A 20,715-nucleotide genomic window follows, 5' to 3' on the forward strand; every position below is an offset into this window, starting at 1 on the left:
ATAAATTTTTATTAAATACTATTAATCTGTTAAAATTTAATTAAAGTTTAAAGTTAGTTTGAGTTTATTTTTGACTCATAAAAGACTAAGTTATTTAATGTTGATTTAAAGAAAAAAAATAAGTTTTATTTTAATTATTTTCTTAAAATAAAGCTGTGTATAAATTTCAAACCAATTTTATGGATTTAGTGAAATTTAAAAGTTTTTTGTTGTTAGATTGTAACAAACAAACTTTAAAGTAATTAATTGAACTTTTGAATGATCATATATTTAATAATTTATTTATAAAAAATGACAAATATATTCAAAAAAACAGCCTTACTTCTAAAACAAAAAAAGTATTTAATAAAGTTTAAATTTAAGCTTTAAAAAACTGAAATGTCCCTTGTACTTTTAATGTTTTATCGAGGTAAATGAACATGAAATACTTTTGATAAAGAATTTAACTAATTTAAAATAAAAGTACAGTGTATGCCTAAATCTCGCAAGTTATAATACTTTATTGACCGTTGTTTCAGCTTTTAACTAGATAGTTTATATAAAATTTTATATTAAAGAAATAAATTATAAAATATGCAACTTTTTGAGTTGTATTGTCCTAAAAAGAAGTTATCTACCACATTAAAATAAACTTTACTAATAAGTATTTTTTATACGATCAACTAAAGTATTAATAAAGTAGTATAAAAAATTAAAAATTTAAGTCGGCTTTATCAGCTATTGTTAACTAGGTTTTTTTTATTTTCTAAAAGTACACCAGCTATAGTAATCTAATCTAGGGCTAAATCATGTTATTATTTAAATAGTATAACTTTAAATAATGTTAATTGTCAAATTTGTACATGGAAGTTTAGCTTGAGCTCATTTGGTTTTAAACAAATTTTATGTCTTGAATTTTGTTGCTTAAATAAAGTTTGTAAATAAACCTTTTTGCTTTAGACGTTTGAAAAAAAAATAATTAAATGATTATTTTTAATGTAATAGTCTAAATTAATCTTGAGATTAAAAATGTTTGAATTTTAAATAGCGTTATTTTGAAAATAACTTTTAGTTGTACTTTTTAATTAAGAATAAGATTATGTTTCTAAAAACTCGCTCACTTCCGTTGAAAACCACGCTTCTGTCTGACAGAATGGCAGCGTTGTAGCACAAGTTAATTTCTTAACACTACAAAAATAACTTTTAATATGTTCTTATACAGCTTTAAACCTTTCAAAACGTTAAAACACCCGTACAATCGTACAATTAAAAAGGTTAGCAAGTGCGTTAAAAGCCGCAAACAAAGTCTCGCAAGCTGTGAAGAAGAGGTTTTAATTCGCGTTGGTCGCATATACATCAATGAAATTTAGCGGAAATGCTTGTGCTACTATCAAAAAAAAGTATTTGTTACTAACTTGCCCCAACGTTTGGTTGCTTTCAATCAGTGCCGGCAAAATATCAACGTTCTTAAATTTAGCTTTTCACGTTTTTGAGCATTGTTGTGATTTTGTACACGTATTACTGTTTTAGTGCTCGGTACAACTTGTCAACGAAATAAGGTATAATCCTTTTCATAAATCATAATCTCAGTGATCGCCACGATCGTTTTAAACCTCTCAAAAGGATAGGCAGACTCGAGAAAGCTCATCAAGACGAAGGCTTTTTGTCGTAAAAAGATGAAGGATCAAATTAAGATTGGCTCAGTTTTAATGATTGCCACACCCAGCTATGCTGTACAATCTACAGAATCTTGTTTTTACTCCAAACACAACATGCAGGCCCTTGTTGTTGAGCCCTGGATCTCGAAAAATTAATGGCGATTAATTTTATTTTGCTGTAGGCAATTTATAAAAAATTAATCTGATTGAAAATAGAAAGCAATGACGTATCATCAATACATGACTCATAAAGATTTCTGCATGAAATTTAAAAAACATAAACAAACTGTGTATGACATTAAAAAAATATTTTTATTTATTTTTATGGCTTTTATACAACTTTATTAATAAGATATGGTTAGAGAATATTTAAGAAAACAAATATTTTGTTCAATTCTTGCCCAATAAACCACAATAACACTAATAGTAAAGTAAACAACAAAATACTTATCTATATAATAACTTTACTCGATAAAGAAAAAAATATTAGTACAATATTTTACGTGATAAACTTGTTTTTGTATTATTTTTAAACAAGGTAAACTTTTCTACAAAAAACAAATTAATACATAAAATAATTCACCTGTTATTTATACACACAAAAAAATTGTATTTGTTTTAAACAATATCATTGTTTTGCAAAAAGTTATTTGATACTAAAAAAATTTGTTAATTTTCAATAAAAATTATTTTGGCCTACAAAACCCTAAGTTCTTAAAGATTATTTTTGCAAGTTGAAGATAAGTTCTAAGGTTTTAGTTCTCACTAAAACTTTTTAAATAAGAAAAACTAAATATAAAGCGTATCAATTCGGCAAAGAATCGGGCACGCGACTGCAATGTGCATGCTCATTCCAGGAGGCCGTGTCGTTGTGTCGTCACAATTCGTGTGACTGCAAAACTTTAACAGTTTTTTCGAAGCGTGCTCGATCCAGCATTGTCCGTAACTAAAGAGACGGACTTAATGTGCGAGAAGGGGATGCCGAATCAATTATAAACAATTGCAGAAGTATGCCACCTTCGCGGAGGTTACAAAATCACATCATACCCTGTCTCCGATCGCGCGCTCTTTCGTCGTGTCTGTCATTCATATTTGTTTTTGCGGCGAAACCCTCAAAAATTTGTCCGACGAAAGCGGTCGAATGTTGGGGGTGACTGTAAAATCGGAATTACCATGTTTACAATGGGAAAGATCATTTTACTTATTTCTGAAACTCGCTCTATATAGAACGTCAAACTTTATAAAGCTTTTAGGGTTTTATTTTGGATGTATAACTTATTTTAGTTTATGTCTTTAATTTTTAATTTTTACTATTCAAAGCAAATATGGTAAACTACTTTAAAAACTTGTTATTATTAGTATGCCATCTAAATTTTGTTATTGCAAATAATGTTTATTTTTACAAATACTTTATGTATACTTAATTCAATAAAAATTTATGTTAATAAAATATGTAAAAGATAAATTTTTAAAAAGTAATAAAATCAAGTTATTTTTATTTTGATTCTTGTTGAAAAGTTAATTTAAATAAAATCTACATAAACTCATTATTTTTTCTAACTCAACTGTTTTAAAACTTTGAGATGAAATAAACATTTTCATAAAGTAGAAAATCCTTAAAGAGATTTTTGTTTCTTTTAACAGGTGTAAACTCCTGACACTAGTGTGTTAGATTACGCCAGCACGCTACTACTTGTGGCATCTGTGGCTGTTTTTCAATAAACTTAACTCGTTTACTTTGCCAACATAGTTAAAATTAACATTTAAACCATTTCACTATAAAATACGGGTAGTTAATTTATTTGCAGTTTAAACACATTTGCAAGCACTAAAAAAATGTAACTATTTGTCTAAGCTTTTGCTTTTTTTTATGACTATGATATCATTGCAGACATGGTTAATATTTGCTACATCATAACTAAATATTTTGAACTAGTTTTTATTTAGATTAACCGTTATCTGCAGGCAAAATTAATACTGTCAAGCGCTTTACAAAGAGTGAATAAGTAGATAAAATCACATATTAATGTCTAGCTAAAAATTAGACTTATAAATGCGATGCAAGCTTAAGCACTGTTTTTATTTTCATATATAACTTTAAAATTATTTTTTATCGCTTCTTTTATCGTTCAAGTCTTTTTGTGCACGATTGTCACCAACAATCACAATACGATGAATTTTAATATTAATTTAAACTTAATCTTATCTTCTACCGGCATTAAGATGGTTAGCTTAGATTATGTTCTTATGCGAGTAGATAAATTAATTGTCAAGTTTTTATGAGTTTTAAAACTGAAATAAGTAAAGTAAATAAGTAATATAATTTTTTAAAATCTTTTATGAACAAAGACAAGCTAAAAAAAATAAATTACTCAGTTCAAAAAAATATTAAGCCCGTTTTTAATTAATCAAGCAGTACAAAGTTTTTACTTGACTCATTGGTTGCTGTCTCGACTTTTTAAAGCATTTTTTATGTTATATTTATCACACTTACAAGATTTGACAATTTGACCTTTTTTAGATTTTAAGTAATTATTTAAACGATTAATTACTCCATAAACTAACTATAAATATATGTTGCATTTTTACTTTTAGTAGAAATTATTTTAAGTTATAAAGTTTTAACGTTAAACTTGTGCGTTACCAGGCTATTTGTAAAAAACATTTAAAAATTTTTAGGTGCTTCTTTATGTAGATTAAAGCAAATATATGTTAATTTTTTGTTTTATTTTGTTAGAAAAGATTGGTTAAATGCTGATTTAAATTTTTATTACTATTTTAGGTTAACTAATATATAAGAAAATAAGAATTACTAAACATATTTTTGGTCGTATTACTTTAGAAATGTTATTGATTTATCATTAATTTATAAACTATAAAAACAACTACATTAAAGAAAAAATGTCATTAATCGTACTTATCATCAATACTTTTAACTTTGATATTCTTTTCATCATATAGAAAGCAAACTTTTTTTAGATTATAGTAGACATTTATTATATTAAAGTTGTTCTTACTTAAATATAAGTTTAAACAAGTTAAAAAGAATTTAAATAAAAATAATTAAACTACGCTTTAACTTTGCTTTACCTAGCTGAGGTTTTCTTGATTGTGCCGTAAAAATCAGAGTTTATCCTAAAAATGTTTTTTCTAGTCTAAAATGGTCAATGGTTTAACTTTAAGTTATTTAAAGTCTTTTTGGCTATAATTTAAAAACTCTTTATTAAACCAAAATTTAAAAAAAAAATTAAACTTAGTTAAGACAAAAATCATAAATTAATCAATTAACGGTAGTTGTTAATTTTCTAAAATACATATTTTTGGCCTTTTACCTCCTTAATGTAAACATTATTTGGTAAAAGAGATTTTCCAAAATGGAGAATATCGCAGAAAATTGCAATAGCTAGTTGGGTAATAAATAGTAGATGGTTATAAGATTTGTGGTTTTAAGCCTATATATATATATTTTTTCCTATTAAACAAAAGTTTATTAATCGATTAATATTTTAGTGTATAAAGTGAAAATAAATAAAATTATGCGAAAGTAAAATATACTAGAATGAATAAAATAAGTTTGTAAGTCTAATCGTTTTTAGTATATATGTTTTTATACTTAAGATTAGTTTATCAAAATAAAAACAACATTAGCTAATAAAACTTCAAGTTTTTTGAAAAAAAGTTTACTTACATTGATTTCTTTAGCATAAACTAAATTTATAACTATGCTAAGTGCTTTTAGTTTTAGTTATTTTTGATGTTTAGTCGACTTTGAAAAAAGACAATTTTTTATTTTAATCTCATGGTAACTGTATAACTTAATTTAGTAACATATTTTTTCCTTCACATAGATTGAATTAAAATCTAAGATTAAATAGTTATAAAATAAGAAAACCTTTTTACTTTAAAAGAAAAAACTAAACGCATATTAGAAACTTCTTTATTTTTATCATAATAATTATATATTTTAAAAGTAAACAACTTTGCTTTACAACGAACTAAGACTGTTTCGGTAAAGCTTTTTAAATGAAACAAAAATTTACACAGTGTAATAGATTTTGTTTAAATTGCATTTTGAACTGAAAACTACTAAAATAAAACAGATTTTGGGTCTATTTATCAAATGATACATCGTGGTGACCTTTAGATTGAATAAATAAAGCTGATACTTCTTTAAAAGGTTAAATTTTACCAGAGATAATAAACAACATAAATGAATTTAAATCCTTCGTTGTTTATTGCATTTAAAAGTTTAGTTATTGAATTAACGACTCTTATCTTAGAAAAAATCAACAATTTAATTGATTTCTTGAACTTTTAGGCGTGGTGTTAGACGAATTAGTTCGAGTAAACAAAAAATTCAAAATAAAATTACAGTATTTTGAACCTAAAGTTTAACAGTTCAACTGAGATATTTCATACTTTTAAAAACAAGTAATGTTTAGATATATCAAAGTGCAGCTTCTTTTAAAAACATTTAAGAAAATTATTTAAAAAAAAAACTAAAGCCTCATGTTAAAAATGTTTAATCGTTAAGTAGAAATTACACGGAAAAACAGATCAGTATATATACATATTTTTTGAATTATTATTTATTTCAATTTTGTAGGAGAATAGTATCTATTGTAATTTAATTTGTACCTAGATGTTAACTCATAAGGTTATTGCAAAGAGGTTACACTTTTATACGCTTTTTAAATATAAAGATGCTAAAAACAACAAATTTTTGAATCTATAATTCAAATTTTTACACTTAAACCTAAATTAAACGATGAAAAAGTTATATAACAGACTATTTTCAAAAGGTAAAATTATACCTAAAGTAAGCTAATTATATATAAATATAGATTCAATATCAAGAAACTAGATAAACATGTTTAGTTGTTTGAAGCTTGTAATACAATTCTCCCAGATAAAGAGAATTTTCCATGATAGAAAGTTTAGATTAGTATGTTTTAGTATAGTATTTCGTTGTATTAAACAAAAAGCTTGTTTTCTTGATTTAACTAATGAACTGTATTTTTTATCTTTGTTTGTTTTATAAAATTAAAAGCAGTTCAGATCTCACGTGTAATGTGTATTTTAGATATTTTTAATCTTAGTATTAAATAAAGTTTTTTATTTTTCTTTACTTTTAGTCAATGACATTAATAATTTTAGATTTCTTTAATAATGCTAGTTATTACCAAACTAACCATTGTCAATTTATTATATTCTAGTAATATTTTTAAGAGTAAGAAAAGATACAATTAAGTAGAATTCCAAATAAAAAACAACTAAATAAACGATTAGCTTGGTGTGAAACCAACAAAAAGTTGGTGATAAGACCAGCAATCACACGGTGATACTAAATTCACATAGTTTCGCACGCCTCACCATTTCCATTTGTTACTAGAGATCACCCATAAATTTCTCTGTAATTCCAAGAAGGACGGATAACATTTACGCAACAGGAACGATCATATGCAGAAGTCTTACACTGCAGATAGTGTTTAAATTAAACTATAGCAACTTTTTAAATTAGACGTGCAAAACAGTCTACTTTGAATTTATGGACACACTTCCAAAAAAATCGAAAATAACAGTTTTCGTTGTTAGAACAGCGATAGAAGTCACAACAAACAACGAAGCTGAAGAAGAGCGCGAGCGGAAGTTGCATAGCGGCACGATGTCGAGTTTCCGTGGTTTCACGAAAAACTTTTTGACTGCCTAAACACGGAGTTGACGAGCACAGGCCCGTGCATAATCACGTTAAGCCGTGAAAGGCGTATCACATTTAATGTTAGCAAGGCGACGGTTTTAGGAGTGGGAGCGGGTTTTAGAGCGCAGCTATTCATTCAAACTTAAATAACAACGAGCCACTTAATTGATTGACACCATTAATTCTAAGTTGCTCGCGAGCGAACGAGACGTTGCCCCGAGGCTCAGTTTCAATTTCGAAATGCAGAAAAGTAGATGCGATGGAGCTTCCGGTAGACTTTTTGAGTCAGTAAATTTGGTCAATGATCAAATCATTGTTAAAGTTTTCGCATCTTTTGGTAGTTATATCTTTAAATGTTTTAGATCACTGGCTTTTTATATGCAACAATATGCTTAAAGTTTTCAAAAAGTTAAAAAACTAGCTGAGAAAATTATAAATTTTTGTTTTATTTCTTTCAATAAAAAATGTAGTTTATGTCTTTTATTCTGATAAAACTAAAATTTAAAACAATTTTTAAACATTTATTATAAAAATTATTAACTAGGAAGTTGTGCACAAAGTAAAACACTAAGAAACTGTTTAGCAAAACGATTTTTTCATTTACATACTTTTACTTTTATAAGTAAGCTGTTTTACTAAAGTTATAGAATGCTTAAAGTAAACTAAAACACTTTATATTCACAACATTAAGTTTCTTGTTTTCGTATAAACTTCTTTTAAAACTGGTTTTAGTTTTATTTAATCTAAACTTTTAATATACTAAACATCTGTCTAAAAAGCTTACACTATAAGTTGTAGAAAAGGCATAACAGTTATTTAATAGAAATACTTAACATGTTTAGAATATAATTGAAAACAAAAAAAAACTTATGGTTAAAAGAAAGATTAAACATTATATTAAAAATAAGATTAAAGTAGTAAACTTTATTGAAACAATAACGAAGTATTTTGAAAATAAATAATCACAACAAAAAGTTTAGTTTCAATAATTGAGTTAGCGTTTATGTACACTAAAAAATGTATCTAAGTTTACTAAATGGTCTAACACAGTAATTCACTAACCGTTTTTGTTTATAAAGTTTTTGTTTACTATCTTTATAATATTTTTTTTTTAATATTGATTTAGGTTTGTTCTATTCTAATAGATTACCATAAAAGGTTCTAAATTGGTAAGATTTTATTAACTTAAAAAAACTCAATGAAGTTTTATAAAGTACTCCATACTATAAGCAAAAGACAAAAAAATATAATTAGATAAGTGTCATAACTTAAACTAAACACAGTTTAGTTTGCAGATTTGAAAAGTATTTTAAAAAAATTTGTTAGTAAGTATGAGTAAAACTACGCAAAAGTTTAAATATAATAAACATTGTTCTATTTTTCGCAAATGTATCTAGACTTTGAGTTTTTCTACAAAAACATTATAGATAAAAGTTATTTACTATGACTTAATAACCAAAATCATAAATTTTTACTATTTTATGTAAAAGAGTACACCTAATTATTAAAAAAAAAGTAAAGATAAAATAAAATAACATTAAAATAAAAATAAAGCTTTTAGTTATAGATGATATTTTGTACCAACATTTTTTATCTCTAAAGTTTTAATAAACATACTTAATAACTGAGCTTTTCTATATATGAACAGCTGAATATTTTTTAAATCAAAGCGATTACAGTTTAAAAGTTACTTAAAAATATTTAATCGTTTTCTTATACAAAAGTTTATTCTAAATAAAAGTTTTGTGTTTACATATTCTTTTTGTTCAATAACTTAAAAGTTTGAATTTTTCTCTTTTTTTTTTGACTTTGGAACTATAGATCATCATTGGTTGAAAGCTACAAAAACAGAGAAACTTAACGAGAAAATGAAGAATTATATTTGCTTATCAACTTTGATTGCGGTTAGATATTAATAAATTTATCTTAAGATAAAGACAACTTATTGTAGACAAAAAATAAAATAATACGTAACCACAACAAATACACGCGATATATTGGATTAACACCTTCCTTAATTATCCTGTCATATTTTTAATTGAATTTTATTTAGCCTTACTTGTCATTTTTATTTTTTTCACGAAGTGAAAATACTCCAACAAAAAATGTAAAAAATTCATAATATTAAGGTCGTTTTTTATTTCATAAAATTCAAAATTGTTGTTACCAAGATGAAAATACAGAAAACATATGTATGTTTAACAAAAATGTAGACTTAATTGCGACAATAGCACTATAACAAATCGACTATACGTTTTAATAATATATTTGACAAGTTTAGTTTTATTCACAAGTTTATTTACAAAATAATCAACAACAATATTTCACAAAAAAAAAAGTTTTTAATTTTTAAATAGTATTGCTATTAATCTATTTTAATTTTACTTTTTCGGTAATTAAGATAACCAAAAAGTTATTTTATACACCAGGTCCTTAAATAAAACTTTTTGAGCGCTTTTTTATCGTTTAATAACATATAAAAAACTGTCTTTAGTATCATATTAGCGTACTTATTCTAAAGAAACTAAACTGTAAAATCTAATGTTTTTAAGACTTAACTATACTTCAACAAAATTTGAATTTGTCCTGGACAAGACGTTAAAAGGTATCCGTGGTGTTCGACTTGATAACCGAAAGGATTTTTCGTGCACCAGGTCCAAGGACTAAATATTTTGAGCACTTTTTTTGTAGTTCGATAAACAACAATTAAAGAGATTTTAAAAACTTTTTGCAATAGTTACATTGAAATGACTATTTATTTGATGTTTTTTTTTTAAATTAAGTTCAGTCTTTTTACTTAAAGTTGCTGAATAATTGTAATATAATTAATAGTAACCAAATTGAATTGAAAAGTACACTAATATAAATTTTTACTGCTTAAAAACTTACAAAATGTAACCATTTACTATTGGTATAACTTTAGTAAACTGAACCTAAAATATAAACTATAAACTACTTTTATTTAAAACTTATTTTTTTCAATGAAAAACAAAAACTTATTAAAATTACAATATTAAACGATTTGTTATCATTTATAAGTTTTAAAACGAACATGTGTAATTCTATTAAATTATTTATACGTTTTTAGCCTTAAAAACATATTTATTAACTAAAAATATATTCTATTGAAAGAATAGTCTAGAAATTAGTTTAGAAGTTAGACTGTAGAAACACAAACGTCTTTGTCTAATTAGTCTGTCCTGTGTAAGCAATGATATAGTCTTAAACAGTATTGTCCTTAGCTTTTCATTTTTTATTCAATGAATGAATAAAACAAACTTTCAAAATTAAAAAGCCGTAGAATTAGCTTTAAAAGTAGCGTCAAAATTTAAGATAAAACTAGACTAGGAGAATTATGATAGTGGTAATTATCCTATCAAAAGCAATTAATTGAAAATCGTGAGATTCGTTTTAATTAAGCATAGCAAACTGACTTTTGTTTTGTGTTATAAACCTAATCGGCTTATTTTCTGTTTCATAACTAACATCTAAGTCAAGATCAAACAAGTAGTTTAAACTAAAACATATAAAAGTTGTTTTATCATTTTAGGTATTAAAGCTAAACATGGCTAATACTTAATAATATAAAGTAAGCCTAAGTATTAGTTTTAATTATTTTCTATAGTAAAACTTTTCTGTAGTTATGATTTTATATTATAAAAAGAATCAATAAGTCAAGCACTAAACTTAAATACACGTATTGGTCTTGGTTTTGGAGAAATTAAGTATCATACAAAAACTTCAAAAAAAATTCCACGAAAGTTAGTAAATATTATATTTTTGAAAGTTATTTATTTTTAGTTGTAGAACAATAGCTAGGTTATTTTATGACATAAACTTTTTTTTTTTCAAACTTACTTTAAGGAATAATAAAGTAAAATTTTGATCAAAAGTTAACATAGTATTAAAAATGTTTGTATGTTTACAACGTTGCTAAACCATAAAATGTACCAAAAAAAAGTTTAGTTTTGCAAAAAATATATATAATTAAATAACACAACATATATAAAAAATATACATTTACACTAGGCTATAGATATTGATCAACTCGAAAATTTTTATTGCTGAACGTTTTAAAGAGTTTTTTTTTTACTTATTATTACAAACCAAGGATCGGCAAACTGCGGCTCATTGACCATTCGTAGCTCGTGCCGAAAAAATCAGTTGCCCAAAATGTACTTTCAAACTAATAAATACTTTTTCAAAACAATTATAAAAATTATGGTAAAAACTTTAAAAAAGCGTTTAATATAATAGTTATTTAAACTAATTCTTTATTTAAGTACGTTTTATTACATTTTTTGTTCAAAATATTTTTCCTGATTACTGCAGTCATTTCAAGTAATTTCTGCCTGCAGTCGACTACTTTTCTAAACAGTGCAGCCAGAATACCTTTTTTCAAACTGATCCTTTACTTATAAAAGGCTGCCGACCTCTGTTATAACAGGCCTATAATAAAATAAAACTAGTATTAATCATATTTTTTTATAATAACAAAAATTTTAGCACTCTTCACCAAGCAAAAAGTTACAGAATATTCAGAAAGTACTTCCGACATTATTAAAATCCCTATTTTCAATCAGACTATTTTTATTTAAAAACGAAAACGATATATATAAAGGTATATATCTTTTTTAGTATTATATAAACAGCTTGAACATCTTAAAATAGAAAAAATATTTTTTAGACTAGTTACTTGAACAAAATAGATAAAACTTTTTTTTATAGCTTAATACTGTCGTAATTAATACAAAAACTTGAACTAAAACCTAGCTAGTTTTTTTTTAAGTAAACTCTTAAATAGTTAATATAATTTTGTAAACTTTACTTAGATAACTTTTAGGTAAACATTTATATTTAAAATGTGCTGACTAAAAATATATAAAAGAAATTATAGTTTACATCTGTTTTTACAATTTCCTAACGAGGTGCTAAAAATTTCCGAAGACAAAAATGGCGTTTTATGACTTTTGCTTTGATCAACCCCTAGCTCGTAAAATAATTACATCCCACGATTTCAAGAGCTAAATATATTTCATGTGCAGTGAACAATAAAATTTATATTCTAATTTTTCTCCCACAATAAGCAATTCAAAAATAACAATTATATGGATCAATATTTATACTTACAACCTTATACTTATTTATAAATTAATTTATCTTAAAACCACTACTATCAGATATTTCTCGAAAATTAGAGGCCGTTATATGTTTTTCTTAATTACTTTTTTGGGACAGAATAAACTAAAATATAAAGAATTCTGTTTTGATTTAACAACAATCTTTTTCAAAAATAATTTAGAATATAACTATCAAACACATTAAAGATAGTTTGATTAAACTTAATAAATTTATCAATTATCTTGTTTTAGTATGGAGGAAATAAAAATTCTGGCCACAACTTACAATTAGTTTTACCATGAAAAATACGAGACGACTTCAAACAGAGTATAATACAAACTACTATTAAAAACGTAAATGAGTTCAAATAGAAGCTGAATGTTATCTATCAACAAGTAAATTTTAAAAGTTCAACCATTTGCTTAAAATCATCGTTAGTCATCAGTGTGTTGTTACGATATACTTTTTAATTTGTTTATAAAGCAATTAGATAGCAAAAATTGTCTAATTGGCGTTTCTTTGTTCTTTTTTTTACTGTTATTTCATACATCACCAAAATTAAGAGGCACTTATGTAAAATATAAAAATTAAATACTAGAGAACAAAATTAAAACCACGTGAAATGACTTACACAGATACTATTGCTAAAAAAATTAAAGCATCTATTTTATTCAGTTTTTTAGATTTTTGATTTAAATTCTAAGTTTAGTTTTATTAAAACATAAACTTCAAAATTTCGAAGATTAAACTCAGCGTGTTATCATAAAAAACAGTTTGTCAGAGTTTTTTTTTAACTAGTAGAAATTATAGTTTAAATTAAACTCTAAATAAACTATTACCGAAATGTAAGAAGCAATTATTAAAATACTTGTTTGTGGTTTATTAACTTATCTAGCATATGCTATATCCTACAGTCGATTAAGTTTTAGTAATAAAACGATGGATTTGACTTGATCAAAATGGTAAAATAAACGTTTTATATGAACTCTTATTGTAATTAAAGCACGCATATTCTTTAATATTTTTAATGTTTCCTTTAAAAAAATTTAACCAAAAATTTTTTTGATAAAAAAATTTCTGGTAAAATAAAAAACGATGTCGTAACACTAACTTTAGCAATTTTATTTGTATCATGTAAATGACAATTTTTCTTTATTACTTATGGTTGGTTTTTAATAGGTTGTAAAACTTCACCTTATATAAAAACGAACGTAAAACGTTATTAAAGTTTATATCGATTCTACATTAATTATATTCTACGATTATTATAAACATCTTGTTCAAGTTGCATAGATAGACATTAAAATTTAATCTGTTTGTTTAAAAAATGAAGAAAAAAAACTAGCATCAACAGCTTTAAAGTAACAAACATTGTTCTTTGCCTTTAAAAACTAAATGAGATAGTGTGCGTGCACACTGCAGATACTTAATGTTTGATATATATATTTTTCGAAATTCAATGTTCTAAAAAATTTAGAATTATTAATTTTACGGAACATACTAATTAATAAACATATACCTGCTAACTAAATTTTTAGCAGTCAAAACTTTGCTAATGATGATTAAATTTTAGAAAAGAACTCAACTAAGCATACATTTTTCAATAATAACGAAAATAATATTAATTAAAGCGTTACTATCTTAACTAAAGGCATTAAAAGCCCGTATCAGACATTTTAAATCAGATATCTTTGTTTAAGAATAAGTTTTCTGTTTACAGTAAAACAAAAACGCTTGTTTGTGGTTCTTCTTAGAATTTAATCACTGACAAATGGTATAATCATGGGTCTTACATTTTGTGATAAAACTCATTTAATAAGTGATCGAAAAGTTTCTTCGTTGTTTTTTTTTTTTGTTTTTTATTATTTCAAAATACTATATTGTTAAGTTTTTTATAGAGATATGCTTAAAATATAATTTTATTTAGCTAAAATATGGTTTAATTAAATGAAAAGTTAATATACTAGAAACATTAGTTTTTATCTAGAAACACTTGTTTTCATTTAAAACTATTTTTCCTTCTGATTAGTAAACTAAATTTTATTTTGTTTCTTTTTAATAATTTTAGAATTCAAAAATAAAAAATAACTTTATTATAGTTTAAAGGTATTTATGTTGTTATAAATAACAGCTGCATATAAGATATTCTTTAAAAACGTTTAAATTACAAAGTCTACTAAATTTTTGAATTACTTTTATTGTTTTACGACACAAAGCGGTTAAAGTAAAGTTACAATTATTCCAAATAAAAAACACAAAAGAAAATAATTTTGTAAGTAAGTTAATATGCTTTCAAAAAAAAAACTTAAACAAACTTTAAAAATTGGTACACCAAAAATTATGCTTTTATGTTCTAATTTTTTCAAGTTTAACAAGTTAGAAATACTTTATAGATAATTGACATTTTGAGAGGCATTTATTTTAACTTAAAGCAAGAATTTTTTAGATTATATTTGAAAAAAAAGTACTGTTTAAACATCATGTGAAGTTTATATATGATTAAATTTAAAAAAACCTTTAAGTTACCGTTTCTAGTATTAAATTTACTACGATCAAAAGTGTTAAACAGATATGTACATATATACACATATAAAATAAGATAGTTATTCAAACTTGAACACCTTCTACGGAGCCCACTTGAAGGAATTTTAAATAATTTATGAGAAAAATACAATTTAAAAAATATTAGTACATATGTTTCATAAAGCTAAATGCTTTAATCATCATCTAGTTTTAAATTGAACTTATTAAGTTAACAAACAATTAAGCCATCCTAAAAATATCATAAAACAAGTTCCAAACATAATTAATCAACGCTTATTTAAACAAACGATCTAGTACCGAAAAAAATATTTTAAAGATAAAAGATGAATATGAAACAATAATAAAAAATGCGGCTACGATAACAAACTTAAATTTTTAAAATAAAGCAATAACCTAAAACTAATCAAAAACGTAAAAGAAAAAGAAATGTAATCTGTTACAACCCTCCTTTTAGCAATTCAGTAAAAACTAATATTGGAAGAAAAACTTTAAATCTAGTCAAAAAACACTTCAATAAACAAAATCCACAAAAACAGATTTTCAACAAACATAATATGCAAATAAGTTATTCGTGTACGGAAAATTTAGAGAATATCATTAAGGCAAACAACCAAAAATATTTAAATAAAAACTCATGAATTCGGAGTTAATGCGGTTGCGCTGGTAGCTGTAAATATAATTTGAAAGGGGGCAGTTGCTGTTCGGAGAACATCGTTTACAGGGCCACAGTTAACTCTGGCGTTGAGGCGAGGTTCTACATCGGCTTGTGCTCAACTCAGCTCAGGTTTAGGTATGCAAATCATAAAAAATCTTTTATAGGCGGCAACTGATGATAGGGTAGCTGTCAAATTTGCACGAGGGGACAAAATTGCACGAGTACACAAAATTGCACGAAGATACATTTGCACAAAGACACTTTTTCACGAGCAGAAAATTTTACACGGAGATATTTTTGCACGGGTTGATTTTTTTAAAATTATTTAGTTTATGTTTTTATTAATCTTGATTCTTTTTTTTTTTAGATTTTTTTTACTATCACTGTTACCCCTAACCATTACCCTCGGTCGGTAACTTAATATTATTAATTTTTTTACTTATATGTTTTTTTATTGTTTAATTATTTTTTTTACTATCACTGTTACCCCTAACCCTTACCCTCGGTCGGTAGCTTTTTTTTTAATAATTTTTTTTTTTTTTTTTTAATAATTTTTAACAGTGTCTTTTTTATTTTACTATCACTGTTACCCCTAACCCTAACCCTCGATCTGTAACTTTTTTTTTCTTTTATTTTTTTTTTTAATTTATATTTTAGTTTTTTTTTCTGTTTTTTTTATTTGTTAATTTTTTTTTACTCTCGTGCAAAATTGACCCTTGGTGCAAAATTTTCTTCGTGAAATTTTGTGCCCTCGTGCAAAAGTATCTTCGTGCAATTTTGTGCACTCGTGCTATTTTGTTCTCGTGCAATTTAGTCACCTCGTGAAATTTTGACCCGTTCTTATTAAAATGATACTGAGCTTTTAAAATATGTCTGTGGCTTAAAGCGCAGCGGCTTTGACTTTGAAATATCCTGGGAAGTTATAAAAAGAGTACAGCCTATAGCTGACGGCAATATCCCGATATGTAGGCTGTGTCTCAAAGAAGCATCAGCCGTTGTATATGCACTGAAAGATAAGACTAGCCTAAACAAAAGAAGCGAGTTTGTATCGTCTTGTAGACATATAAAAAAATCGCTTTTGAAGTTTAATAAGTTTTAATTTAACCTTATATTAGTTTAACTTAAACTTAACTTTTACCTAACTTTTTATCTTATACAATTTTCTGTTCAAATTTGTAGTCACTCACTGAAGTTTTATGAACTTTTGCCAGTTTATTGTCGTTTTGGAAATAAATTTTTGCACAAGCCGTTTTGCATGATTTTTAACAGTTTTAAAATTACGTCATAATGTATTTATGCTTAAATTTTAATCTTTCATTTAAGTGTTTTGTCTTGAGCTTAATTTTGAACTTGTTTTGCAGTTGAGGAGTGCGTAGGCACGAAACCTAAGTTCTGCAAGTTTTTACATCTTGTATTAAACTTATATATATATATAATTTAGACTATAATCTAGCAATTGTTTATTTTTGCGTTATACCAGTGTATTACTGATATCAATGAGTATTGATAAACCCCTTTATCCTTTTGTATCATATACATATTAATAGTCTTTTTTAAAGTTTTGGTCGATAGCGCTTGACAAGTTAAATTGGATACTTAGGTTAAAAAAGTTAAATTGTATTATTAAAAATGAACTAAAAATTTTTAACAACTTCTGGTTTGTAACTATTTTTCTAACGAAGTTTTAACAACTTTAACTGAAAGTTTTTATTTATAAGTTGTTTTTTTTCTTATTGTTATATCTATTCTTTTTAAAATCTAGCTTTAGCTGTTCTTCCTTAAAACAACAAACCATATCAGAGGCGACGCGTGGGGAGAAATTTGGATCAGTTGTTTCACCTAATCAAAAATAAGAACAAGATAAAAGAAAATTTATGAACAATTTAATTTTTTGCTTTTTTCTTTGAATTTAATTGGTAAACTTGTTTATTTTTCAAACTATTGCATTCGAGCATTAAATATTCGATAAGTCGGAGCTGCAAGCTCAATCTGTGTCATCTGCTTTACACAAGTTTTCAGTACAATATTTTTTAAATTAGCTAAATGCTAGAGCTGCATGAACTTTAACACCATACGAATTAAATTTCATAATCTTGTGTTGTTGAAAATTCACTACAACACGACAACAATAAGACCGGTAGTGACAAAGTGAACTCGAGCAGGTACAACTCGAGCAGTAGCAACTCAAGCAGGACTAGGACAGTTTTTATTTGAAAAGGAAGTAGTTATGAATACTAAAAGTTGTAGTTTTATGCATTATATATGTTTTATAATTACTTTGTTTTTTTTTATTTGGCAAACAAATATATTGTTACACTAACGAACTGATGTAACTGTAATATAAAAAGGAATTGAACCCAATTCAGTAATTCAAAATAATAGTTTTAAGTTTGGCCCTTTTTTTAATTCTCCGTTCCCCTAAAAAAATACCACGTGACTCCACTGTCTGATATGACTATTAAAAACTGAATAAAGCGTTAAAAAATGCCCTGTTTATCATAAAATACCATTTGTAACTAATAACAGAGTTTTTACATTTCTCATGTTCTGTATAGTAAAATTACTATCTTTTACTACACGAACCCAAAATCTTATAAGTATTTACCATAACATTTAATTTATCTATCTTGATATCTAAATTTGCTTTTTTTTCAAAAGATTGATTTTACTGGATGAAAGAAAATGCATCTAGTTTTGTTGATATTTAGTTTTATTTTTAGTCTTACAAGCCAATCCAACACTTTTTTAGACTCTAAAATGAGGTTTACACTGTTTTGTAAAATATCTTTTTTGTTTAGTGTTGTGTTTTAAAATATTTTTTTGATAAATTATATAGGTCCTAAGTCTGAACTTCGTTGTACTCCAAAATTAATTTTTACACAGGTTAAGTTATATCCATAAAACTCAAAAACTGTTTTCTTTCAACAAAAAAGACGTTTTTTTTTATCTATATAAAAACTTAGCAGTGTTTTTAGGAACAGGCCATTTTTTCTTTGCTCGCGGGCCGCACTATATAGAAAAAAGTCTTAGGCGGGACACAAATATTCAAGAAAAAGCATTAGTAGTCAATACAAAAATATTATTTAAACCAAAATATTGATAAGATAAGCAATAAAAAGGACTAGAAAAAAGGTAACTATTTAGTTAAGAGCGTTAATATATCTTTAAGCCATATTGTTTTCTTATTGTAAAAAAGAATTTTTAGATCAATAGAACTCTCATAGAAGCATACACTATAAAAATTTTGAAAAAGAGATTTATTGGAGTACCGAAATGTAGTAGTATTGAAGTACGAAGTGATGTGGAATACTTAAAAGATTTATTAATTTTATTATTGATATCTGAAGTTTTATAAAATCTAAGTTTATGAAATAAATTTAATTTATTAAATTCTTTAAAGATATTTTAAAGCAGACTCAGTTTCGGTCAAAGACCTCTTCAGTGCTTATCTAAAAAATCTAGATAGTCATGACTATCATATATCTTTCTAGATTTTTTTAATTAGCACAGAAGAGGTAATTTTTAAAGAAATTAATAAATATAGTTTGTCCTTTTGAAGTTGAGATTTTTTTATTAGTTTTATAAAATCAAAACATATAATAACTTTAATTTGATTACTTTTTAACTAATTAATTAAAACCATTTTTTTTTATCAATATATCTAAAACTTTACATATCAAAATATTCAATCAGCAAAACCATATCAAAATCAAGTTAAAGACCTTGGTACCAAGAGATATTGTACAAGGATTAACAAAGGTAATAGTGTTACTAAGTGTTACGGGTTCGGTCACATGTAAGAGCTTTATAATCTTTGAATTTTTCTTTCCGCTCAATGAAACTTTACTAAAGCTTTTTTTTTGATAATTAAAAAAATAAAAGTAAACATTTAAAATACTACTGCAACAGTCTAATATCGGAACAATATCACAAAGACTATATCTTAAAAGATATTTACACAATTCCAAAGCATTAAGAAGTTAGATATCAAGCCCACTAGTTAGATATTTGCAATTGCCGAACATTTATCGAAGTCACGAACGTTGGAAACATTATAAGGACAGCTAATTTTCAATCCAGCCGAAAAAGCACGTAGTTTGTAGAATTTAAGATTTTTAAAAGCCGTATTTATTTAGAAACTATACCAAAGTTATATAAACAACAATTAGTTTATAAATATAATATCTATCTATAAACTACTTTTTTTTGTTTCTAATAGACGCCTTAAATAGATTTATGCAAATTGTATATTTTATTCGCGATCGGTTTCGGTGATTGCGACCTTTTCAAGCAAAAAATAAAATGTTTAACTGCATATAACAATGTTGATTATTTATATTGTTATTTAAAAACTTATTCATGCGTGAAGAATATAAACAAAAACAAAATCTAAAATGTTGCATATTCGAAAATTTAAGCATGTCAGAGTGTATCTAGGTAAAATTGGTACTAGTTTTTTTTAAAAACGAATTGAATAAAAATTAATATAATGAGTCAAAGAAAAAAACTGAATTCAGGGCTTTTTTTTAATATTTATACGTTGAAATTTATCTAAATGAAATTAAGAATTGTCTAAAACTGTGATTATAAGCCAAAAGTCAACAAAATATCAACAAAACTCAAAGTCGCTAAAGATTTCAAAATCTAATTTGTGTTAAGTTAACATAACAGTCAAAATTTAAACGGATTTAAGATCTATCTAAAAAAAATTCTAAAAATTTATCTAAGTTGAATTAAGAACTATCTAAAATTTTTTTTTTTAATTTAAGCCGAATGTCAACAACAAGTCAATGAAATTTTAATAACTATAATAATAAATTATATATATAATGAATAATAGACGCCTTAAAATTTTTTGTGTTTATTATTCTTTTTGTTACAAAATAGTAATTTTTTTGTTTTTAATTTTAAAATTTTTGTACTTAAATGGCCGGCATACTCCGGCCATCAAAAAAAAAAGGTCCTGTCATATACTTTTTAAGCACATAAACGTAGTTTGAAAAACTGTTATTGTAAAAACTTGCAATTAGGCTATTAATTTAATAAGTATTAACTTTTGG

Source organism: Thalia democratica, chromosome 6 (assembly GCF_965202585.1).
Source record: "Thalia democratica chromosome 6, ktThaDemo2.hap1.1, whole genome shotgun sequence".
NCBI lineage: Eukaryota > Metazoa > Chordata > Thaliacea > Salpida > Salpidae > Thalia > Thalia democratica.